The following is an 11,314-nucleotide window of genomic DNA, read 5'->3' as shown; positions in this document are numbered from 1 at the left end:
TTCTCTCATATAAAAATGAAATATTTGTCCCCACTCTTTAAAGCTCTTAGAATAACTTTCCCTTCACTATCAGTTGCCCTTTAAATATATAACATTTTTGCATCAAATAAAAAGGTAATTGCTACTTACTGAGACAGAAATGGTATAGAACCCAATGTTAATAAAATTTGCACTGTACATTTAGCTGTCCTTTTCCTGCCAAATAGCAAATATTTTAACAAGTGGAGATAAAGCTCAGGTCTATGCCTACATGTTAGTAGCACCTCATGGCAGTATCAAGAGAGGGGGGTTATTTCAAGTTCAAATGCAGGCAAGCTCTCTCCTTCCACCAGATTAAAAGCAAGGGTAAAAGAGAAGGCCTTTTATAATCTGAAAAAAATAAATTCAGTACATGTGAAATAGAAACTAAAAATATTATGTGTGTAATAATTATTTGAAAGATTGAGTATAACATTTCAAGGAATATGAAAGCTGTAATAAATTCAGTCAAATTGGTTCAAATATAATTATGTCAATTATACTTCACAGTAGCTTGAGCTCCAGCTCCATGGTCAGTAGCTGTATTGTTTGTAATATGTCAATCTAAGCTTTGTCTCTGTTATACAAATGGAAATTCTCTTCAGAATCTCATAATGTATAAAGCAAATTCATGCTCAAGAAACATTCTTAGAACTGTAATGGGCTTAAATCACCTTGAAACAGGGTTGATTAATAAGTAATGTGTTTTGATTTTGCATTATATTTCATGATCTTAGAAAATAATACTTCTGATTCAACATGAAATTATGTTTTTATCTCATTCCCATGAATTGAGCCACCAGCCATACATGCCATTAAGGCATTCAAAAACAGGCAACTGAAGAACACAATCAAATAAAAAGTATTGGTTTGGTTAAAATGTTTCCTTTAGCATTAGTTTTATCTTTGGTCTTAAAGAAAGTATGTTAGTAATTGGGGCAAATGGAATATGTGTATTGATACTACTAATATTTAATGCTGATGTAATGCCCTTATTTTTTAGCTCTCTAAGCAATTTGTCTACCTAAATAATATTCCAAGGAAACATTACTAAAGGAATAATGTACTCTGGTTATGAGGTGAGAAGATAAAGATATATGTTAATATTGCCAGAAGCATCATTTGTCAAACTAGAAATGTTTCTATACGTTCTCTTGCTGCTGTCTTAAGTAGATTCGATATGGAAAGATGGATTAAAGATTGAAAGCTTTCTGACTGGTGTGGCTCAGTGGTTGAGGTCAACCTATGCACCAAGAGGTCACATTCCAGTCAGGACACATGCCCAGGTTGTGGGCCCAATCCCCAGGTGGGAGCATGCAGCCAATCAATGTTCTCTATCATCAAAGTTTCTATCTCTCTCTCTCTCCTTTCCTCTCTCTCTAAAAGAAAAAAAATCAATAAAGAAAAAAGTAATGAAAGCTAATTTAGCTATACTAATATTTTAGAAACGAGATTTTAAACTTGGCATAGCCAATCAGGCTCAATTTATACATGTATGTCACATGCTCAGTGTTGTTTTGAATAAATAGAGCAAAAAATATACATTCTTATGTCCACAATTTTTAGTTGTGTAATCTTAAACAGTTTACTAAAATATTTGGAGATTCTCTAAATAGTATTAGTTACCCCTTAAATAAAATATTCCATCTATACTTAATAATCAAAATGGTCATACCTAGTAAATAGTCTACAAAGATTACTTTCTTGTCACTTTATACAGAAACATAAAAAGAACAGTTTTTCTGTGTTTTCCCAAATAGTCAGAAAATGGAAGTGACATGCAAATCAGAATCTCAGTGTTTCACGTGGCTGGTATTGCTCTTCATTAGAAATGGCCCATCTCGTGCTGAGCAAATGAAGGCTTGTTTTACACTATAAGGTTTTGGACTATAACCATTTCCAGGTTATGAGGTTATGGAATTCTATGCCCTTTATTGTATTAGGTGTTTGTTAGAGCTTCTTTGCCCTAGAGAAGGCCTTCCCCTAGTGTAGGGTTGCATGTAATGAGAAAGTTGGGCAGTGGTCAGAGTGCTCAGCTCTGTCCATTGCATGACTTCAGTTCGTTTTCTGTGTGTGGCCTGTGCATGTTAACTTCGGCCAGCACACCACAGGCAGTACAAATGCTGCTGGTTGGGATATATTTTGGTGAATTTTAAGAATTGTTTGAATAAGTTTCAATGTGCTTTTCATCTCTGCTATTGTTCATTTTTGGTCACTTTAAAGTAAAACAAACAAACAAACACACTGGAACACGATTTTAAGCTCATGCCTCCTCCCCCCATCCCAAGTCCATCATAGTCTAGGTCTTGATCTTATTTTTCAGATGGAATTTGGGATTGAAAACAAGAGAAGGGAAGCATACTTAGTTCATTTTAAAGCCATACACCAGTGTGTCATTCTACACTACTTTTGAGAAACAAATGTAAATTTGCTAGAAAAATGGCAGCAGAGAAATTGATTTTCACCATTAGCATGCCACCTCACATGCGATTGTCTAACTGTGCTTCTCAATGTCTGTTGTTGGGGTGTACCTCTCAAGTCAACCGCCTAGAAAAATGTTGGTAAAAGTAAACATCTTTCTAGCAAAACTTCCAAAGCACATAGTGATTTAAAATTTTACACACAAACTTACAGCAGCCCATAATTTACAAAACCCAGACTTCGGAAACAGAAGGCTCAGAGCAGCATGCTGAAAGCTTGGCAAGAGCCGCCCCTGTGCACCTTGACCTTCTGAACCAAAGCTGACGGCCAGTCCATTGTAAGCCTTCAGTTGTGCTCCAGTCTAAAAGTTGACATGTGAGCATTAGCTGCAGTGACAGGCTGCTCTAACTTGGCTGTCATCTGGCCCATTTTCTACACAAACCATCAACATAATTCACTCTAAAGGGCTCTCTGAGAGGGCCTAATGCTTTTCCTTTCTTCTCTTGTACAGTGTAGAATTTAGGACAGCTTATTTTAATTTGATGACCTGCACTATGATCTAATAAGGGACAGCTGTGGCAGCTAAGTCCCCAGGCTGTTTATTGCCAATTAGAATGAATCCTAAATAAACTCCCTTCATTCTAAACTTGACCCATTCTTGAACAGTAGACAAAAATGACACTTAGGAAAGGAATTGTGGGGAAGCGGAAGAAAGAGTCAACGGAATGTGAAAACCATGAAAGAGAGGATTCTTCAAACAAAATGAAAAGGATGAGCACCGATAATGACATTTTGATGTCAAATAATTGCTATTGAAATATTGGTATTGTGGAAGATATCCATGGGGGGAACACAAAGAAATATTGAGCTGTCAGATAAATTGTACCATGTCATTAGAGTTAAGCTAAAAATAAATGCATTTTATGTGAAGAAAATATCTTTATTTGAATATAGACGTTAAAATGTCCTAGAGCAGTGGATAACTGCTTTCTGTTATCCACAGCAGATAAAACATTTTCCAGAAAGACCTAAGACACCAGTATACAAATCCATATGTACACATAAATATGTGTGTATATATCAGTTAAACAAATGTCTCCTGACATAATATTTACTTTCCCGTGTCTCATATTAAAAATAATGCTAATGCTAATAAAAACTCACAAAATTGTTTTCACCACCCCCACAATGATCAGGACCCACAGTTAGAAAAATACTTTTCTAGAACCAAGGAACAAAATAGAAAAGGGAAATTTACAAAGAAAACGTCAGCAATCTGAAATACTGGTAATCAGTGGGGATTGAACAGCCCAGGGAGGAGGCAAATACATTGTCGGCCCATGCAAAAGTCATTTATTATAACATTGTTCACGGCTTCCTTGAGCGTGAGGGGCATGGTGGAAGCATAAAGAAGCGCGCATTGTGGTGTGTGACTGTTATACTTAAGCATAGCTGTGCATTCTTTTCTAAGTACTTAAAATATGGAATGATAATTTCTTAGTGTCCTTGGCAACCACTGTATAAATAAATGCTGTATAAAATCAAGATGCAAAGAAACTTAGAACTTGAGAAGATAAAGCCAGATGATTCTTCCTAATTTAGGGAAATGTAAGACTTAAAGGAACTCAATTTGCCAGAATTGTATTGAGATTACATGACAGTTTTGAAAGTCATTGTGAGGGCAGAACTGACAAGTAGATTTGTTGAAAGGAACCAGCTTCTTATCAGTTTGTAACCATTTGCTGTGAATACCTTTATTCGTCTCTTAGGCAGACTCAAGAATAAGCTGAGGTTGGTTGGACTGCTGTCCCAAGGGGCCTTCTGCCTACAAGTAAAAGACACCATTGAAGATCACCTCCCTGATTTCCTACAGAGAGAAACCCATTCTTGGTCTGGTGGGATTGAGGGCCTAGAATGTTTCATAGTTCTCTCAGCCCTAACGATCTCCAGTCCCCTTGTTAATGGGCTAGATCTTAAACTCTGAACACCCCATCTTTCTGCACATGCATATAAGCTACTATATCAGTTCTTTTGCCTTCTACATAAAAAACATAAAAACTCTCAAGAAATTAAAATATGGATCATGCCTAATTTTAGACCTACCAGCAATCCAAATGCTTCAAACACCAATTATCAAAACAATTTCTATTGTGTTATTTACCCATTACAAATTTCTTAAGAATGTTTTAAAAAATAAAGTTACATTTATCTAAACTAATATAATAAAACTTTACGGAGAACTGGGGGAAAAAATAGATCATGCCTAAACAGTGAAGCCTAAATATGATATTTAAAATTTCTTTTTCTTTTTTCTTTTGAGTTATGCCTTTTGGAGTGTTGTTTCTGTTTGTTTCTTGTTGTTGTTTTTTTGTTTTGTTTTCTTTTTTCTTACTATTATTTTTTTTTTATTGTTGAAAGTATTATAGATGTCTCTCCTCTTTTTCTCTAATGATCCCCTCCTTCCCACGCCACCTTCCTCTGAGGTTTGTCAGTCTGTTCTCCAACTTTCATGCCTCTGGATCTATTTTGGTGGACAGTTTATTTTGTTCATGATATTCCATAAATAACTGAGATCATGTGGTACTACTTTTCTTTCTCTGACTGACTTATTTCCCTTAGGATAATACTCCCCAGGTCCCTCCATATTGTCTCAAAGGGTAAGAGATCTTTCTAAACCAATTCTTAATCAGAATTATTTCACCAAACTATAGACCCCATCAAAAAGATGTCTTCAGTGCTTCAATCATATGTCAAAATTGACATGCCTTTGGAGAAGATGATATATTTTTTAATGCTCCTTTCTATGCTGAAAATGGAACTTACGTTCTCCAAGCAAAGCTATAAAAAAGATATTCCATTTGTAATGTGTCTTTTACATGCTATCAAATGGCACCAGAAAAAAAGAAGAGAGATAAAAGAAACCCAGTTTTAAATAATATATTGACTGTAAAGATGCTTGGAATGGCAAAAGGATCATACAAATCTTCAGCCATAAATTACATTGTCAATAGTTGGAATTCAGTAGCGTGATTGTGACATTACTAGTTAATATGACACAACCACTCTGAGACACCCTGGGCAGTCAACTCTCTTCCTTTACCTTCAGGCATTCAAGAGGGGAAATAATAGATACAATTTAGTAAAATGTTATCTGATATTGCTTATTCCCTTCAGTTATTTATATTTCTTTCCTCACAACTTACTGCTTATCTGAAGACCTTAGTCTAAGCAACAAGAACTTTTGTCCTTCATAGTTCCTCAAATTTGAACCAAAGTAAATTATGGAGATTAAGGACCACTTCATGCAACTATTATCCAGGTTTATATCTTGTTATTAGTAATAAAAATAAAAACAAAATTAATGCTTTAATTATGAAAGAGAGCAACAAATCAAGCTAGACTTTTGAAATAATAAGTCAAAGAAACCCAAAACATTGCTGGTCATTCTGATTTAGGAAGGCTCAAAAATAAAGATTATACACACACACACACCACACACACACACACACACATACACATACACATATTTGTGGTAAAATAAGAAGCCCAAACTTAATTTCATGCTGTGACTTATGCTTTGCATATATGTTTTATTTTCTTCCTTTACAAAAAAAATAAGGTAAAAATAACCATAACTTTCGGTGTCAGAAATAAAAATTTTTAATATTAAAACCTAGATTCACTCCTATTCAACCATAGGTGAATGATTTAGAATTATATCATATATTTTTAATGGAATCTTATGTAGCCATTAAATTCAATGCTTAAAAAACATATATAACATTTAAAAATACTTATTATATAAAGTTAATTGGAAACTAAAAATAATGTGGTTTCAAGACTGTAAAACAATGCATATAAGTGACCCCTCTGTGTGGTAATATAATGGGAAATTTAACTTGCTTAACAATATTGAAACTATTTTACTTCCAAATGTATTGCAGTATATACATACTGTCATTCATATGTAAGAGGACTTCATATTCGAAGTAATACACATTTAAATTTGCATGCAGGGCACATATACAATTCTCTTTTCCACAGAATATAAGACTAATATATGGTGCAACCTCACTGATAATCAAACACATGTGGCTTCAACAGCACTGTGGTATCATTTGATGGATATAATGTTAAGGCTAATGATTCAAGGGTGGATGAAAATGCAGAGATAAAGAAGATTTAACAAATTCATCTTTTGCTAGTATAATTAAGTATAATATGCTAAAATCATTTGGAAAGATATTTGACAATATTTGAGAAACTTGAAGATTCGATAATACTAGTTTTAGATATATTTTCTTGAAAAGCAATCCCACATATGCAGAATAAGAAGTATGCAACTGTTTTCTCTGCAGCATCATTTGCGATACTGGAAACTTGGAAATTCTATGTTGTATCTCATGAGGGGAGTTAATAAATCATTTATAATAAGTTTATGCAAAGAAAATCAATTAAAATGAGTGAATTTGATCTTATATCCAGATGAATAACTTTTGAAAACAATGTTGATTGCAAAAGCAAGTTGCAAAAATAGACATGTGATAGCATTTATAAAAAACTTTAAAAATCCCTTTTTTTAGGAATACCAATAACCAATATGGGCAAAGATAAAAATCAACTTTAAGGATAGAGGCTAAATCTAGGATGTAAAGCAGTGGATTTGAAGAAAATGAACCACAAAACATCTTCCACATAAAAACACTGAGATAATTGCCTCACAAATAGTGTCATTATTTTATCTAAGTTAGAACTATGCAAGCATCTGTTATACTATTTTTTCTGCTTTTGTATATATTTGTGATAGTTTCTAATAAAAATAAATTCATATGATAAAACTTTAAAATTTACAGCTAATATGAATTTTAGTATTAATTTTTAAATATCAGTTTACATTTCTTTAATGTTTATGACAATAGTTTTATCCCATATCTCTCAAGAACATTATATAGGTTAGGTCACGTATAGAAGGGATTCACTTACAGTAAGTGCAATAAAATCACAAACCATTTTCTCATATTGTAAATTCAACCAAAACATCTCCTCCTGTTCCCTTTAGTGTTCTGTATGAAAAATGTAATTGGGCAGGTGCACACAGTCACAGGCCTTGCAGCCTGGCTAAAATGGGATCTAACGGTGCACTGGGAAGCTTACCTCTGGCACTCCAAAATGTGTCTCTTGTAAAGGCCGTTCTTTACCATGACTCTTCTGTGCTCTGTGATCCCTTGATGATGGATTGAAGATAAATCAATCTTTTTCACAGAGAGCAACTCAAGCTAGTGTGATGATGATGATAAAACAAAAAATAATCATTTGATAATGATACAATAGTTTCCTAAATTACTTCAAATTTTAAAACAAAATAACACTCCACAGAGAGCCCAGTAAATGCAGTATTCTGAGTGCTGGAATAATTAAACCTCAATTCTGATTTAAGAACTTTGTTTTAGATACAGAAGGGCATTATGAAACTGCTGTTGATAAAGATCTGAAAGGTAATCATTTTCCATTTCCAATATACAATCAATTTCTTAAAGGAAAAGCTCTCACTTTATTTTTGTTACAAAAACATTATCAACATATTTGCTTATGTTTACATTGACTTGGAATTTTACTTGTTCTAGCTTGGTACTATCCTCAAAACTACTTCCAAACTGGAAATAAGTTTTATAGAAAAGAGATTTGAAACTTAGAGAAGTTGAACTCTTTGCCCAAGGATCCTATAGCTGTAAGGGGCACACTGTGAATTAGGGTCCAAAGTGGCTTAGCAGGATGCTAACTGTCCATTGCTTATTCTTGGCTGAGAATAGCTGGTGCCACCAGACCGGAGCCAGGCACAGCGGTGCACATCTTTGTCTATGCTCTGCTCAGAGAGAGTCCAAAAGACACTGACAAACTCTTGGTAGGTAGTACTTAGATGAACCATCTCACTCTAATCTCTATGTGAGTCCTATAAATAGTTCAAAGAAAAAGTGACCAGTGACCGTGGCAGTCAAGATGAATCTGTAAGAGTACATTTCTTCTTCCAGTTTTGTTATAATGAATAATACGATTTACACCATATCTTCAAACAAACCCCCGAATCACTATTTGATAGAAAGATAATAGATTGATAGATAATGTAAATGAATATACATGAAATTAAATAAAATTAAGTCTATCTATCTATCTATCTATATCTATCTATCTATCTAATCATCTATCATCTATCTATCATCCATCTGTCTATGATGCCAATCACATTTTTGTATAAACCAGGCCCAACAAATAATGTAAATGCATTTTCTCCCCCCTTAAATCTAGAAACCAAGGCTATTTCATGAGATTTGGTAACGGCTTCATTTTACAAGCAATCCTATTTAAGAATACACGGGACAGGAGCGACGCCCCCGGAGCCTCGAACCTCTGCAGTAGCTGGGGCCGGAACACGCGGAGGACCTCAGAAGCCCCGTGGAAGCCCCATAGTGATGTCGGGGCCGCCTTCTTTCAGACCCAGCAGCTGCAGGCAGCCAGGACTGACACGTTTCCGAAAGCAGCTGTGCCACCTGGACATTGACTGGCCGCCCACCAAGGCCCAGGACACTGGCATCATCTGTACTGTCGGCCCTGTTTCCTGATCGGTGGAGATGTTGAAGGAGATGATTAAGTCTGGAATGCATGCAGCTCCTATGAACTTCTGTCCTGGAGCTCACGAGTACTATACAGAGACCATCAGGAACATGAGCGCGGCTGTGGAAAGCTTTGCTTCTGATCCCACTCTCCACCGGCCAGTTGCTATGGCCCTGGACCCTAAAGGACCTGAGATCCGAACTGGGCTCATCAAGGGCAGTGGCACCGCGGAGGTGGAGCTGAAGAAAGGGGCCACGTTCAGAATCACTCTAGATAATGCCTACGTGGAAAAGTGTGATGAGAACACCCGGTGGCTGGACTCCTAGAGCATTTGCAAGGTGGTGGAAGTGAGCAGCAAGATCTACGTGGACATATGTCTCTGCGGGTGAAGGAGACAGGTGCTGACTTCCTGGTGACAGGGGTGGACAGTGGTGGTTCTTGGGGCAGCAAGAAGGGTGTGAACCTGCCTGGGGCTGCTGTGGACCTGCCTGTCAGAAAAGGACATCCAGGACCTGAAGTTTGGGGTAGAACAGGATGTAGACATGGTGTCCATCTTACATTCGCAAGGTGTGTCTGATGTCCATGAAGCCAGAAAGGTCCTGGGAGAAAATGGAAAGAACATCAAGATAGTCACCAAAATAAAAAATCATGAGGGAGTTCGGAGTTTTGATTAGATCCTGGAAGCCAGTAGTGGGATCACAGTGGTACGTAGTGATCTAGTCATTGAGATCCCTGCAGAGAAGGTCTTCCTTGCTCAAAAGATGATGATCTGGCAGTGCAACTGAGTTGGGAAGCCTGTCATCTGTACCCCACAGATGCTAGAGAGCATGATCAAGAAGCCACATCCCACCAGGGCTGAGGGCAGTGATGTGGCCAGTGCAGTTCTGGATGGCCTATTGCATCATGCTGTCTGGAGAGAGGCCAATGTGCATGCAGCACCTGAAGGCTCCTGAGGCTGAGGCAGCCAAGTTCCCCCAAAAGCTGTTTGAAGAACTTGTGCAGGGCTCAAGTCACTCCACAGACCTCATGGAAACCATGGCCATGGGCAGCGTGGAGGCTTCTTATAAGTGTTTAGCAGCAGCTTTTGTAGTTCTGATGGAGTCTGGCAGGTTCACTCAGCAGGTAGCAAGGTACCACCCCATGCCCCCATCATTGCTGTGACCCATAATCACTAGACAGCTTGGCAGGACCACCTGTACCATGGCATCTTTCCTATTGTGTGTAAGGACCCAGTGCAGGAAGCCTGGGCTGAGGATGTGGACCTCCGGGTGAACTTGGCCATGAATGCTGGCAAGGGTGAGGCTTCTTCAAGAAGGGAGATGTGGTCATTGTGCTGACCAGGTGGCATCTGGGCTCTGGATTCACCAACACCGTGTATGTAGTGCCTGTGCCATGATGGGCCCCAGAGCCCCTCCTCCAGCCCCTGTCCCATCTCTTTCCCCCCACCCATCCATTTAGGCCAGCAATGCTTTAATGCTCACTTGGGGCTACAGTGTGGCACTGGTTGGCTGGGACACCAGAGAAGATTAACACCTCTGTAAAACATGACTATTTTTAAGACCTTGCTCAGGTGAGGTAGCCCAGAGCCAGGCTGCCCATCTTATGGCCCCACCCAAGCAAGAGAGACAGGGGTGCAGGACTGGAGGCTCCAGAGCTTACCATAGAGGGCAACAGCTCCAGCGTCTCCTCCTCGTGCACTCCGTCCAGTTCCTGTAGAAATGGACACTCAGGGAACTCCCAAGCCTAGGCTGCGGTCAGAAGACAGGCAACTAGAGTGGTTCCAGTTTCAGCAGACTCTGGCCCTGGCCTCCACTTGCTTCTCCAACCCCATCAGCCTTCCCACTCCCACCTTGTCGTGCACTGTGCACTTCTATTCTGCACTTTACTCAGCTGCCACTGCAGACATATGCTCCACCCTCCACCTTCGTTTCCCCTCTATGGCGCCACCTCCAGGCCTGTTGCTGTAGAGCCTACCTGTATGTCAATAAACAGCAGCTGAAGCAAATAAATAAATAAATAAATAAATAAATAAATAAATAATAAATTGGTATTCCTTATGCTTATCCCTCCTATATCAATATATACAAGTTTTGCTTTCCACGTTCCAAGTCCACCAGTATTTTTTCCATTGTTATTTCTAACACCACTGTTCTTTTCCAAAATGTATGTAAACTGACTATACAAATATCCCCTACTACTGGGAAAGCAGGGACACAAAACCATTGTGAGAAAAAGTATTATCTCTAAAAGACTAACTTTGAAAAGA

At 37.9% G+C, this 11,314-nt stretch overlaps 1 pseudogene; it reads left to right on the top strand.

Moving 5' to 3' along the window:
- The first annotated feature begins 8,758 nt into the window (after positions 1–8,758).
- LOC118622380 lies at positions 8,759–10,444 on the top strand (annotated as a pseudogene).
- The last annotated feature ends 870 nt before the right edge of the window (positions 10,445–11,314 follow it).

This window comes from Molossus molossus, unplaced genomic scaffold (genome assembly GCF_014108415.1).
Source record: "Molossus molossus isolate mMolMol1 unplaced genomic scaffold, mMolMol1.p scaffold_m16_p_9, whole genome shotgun sequence".
Taxonomy (NCBI): Eukaryota; Metazoa; Chordata; class Mammalia; order Chiroptera; family Molossidae; genus Molossus; species Molossus molossus.
The sequence above is the reverse complement of the archived record's forward strand: the minus strand, read 5'-3'. Positions and strand labels throughout refer to the sequence as shown.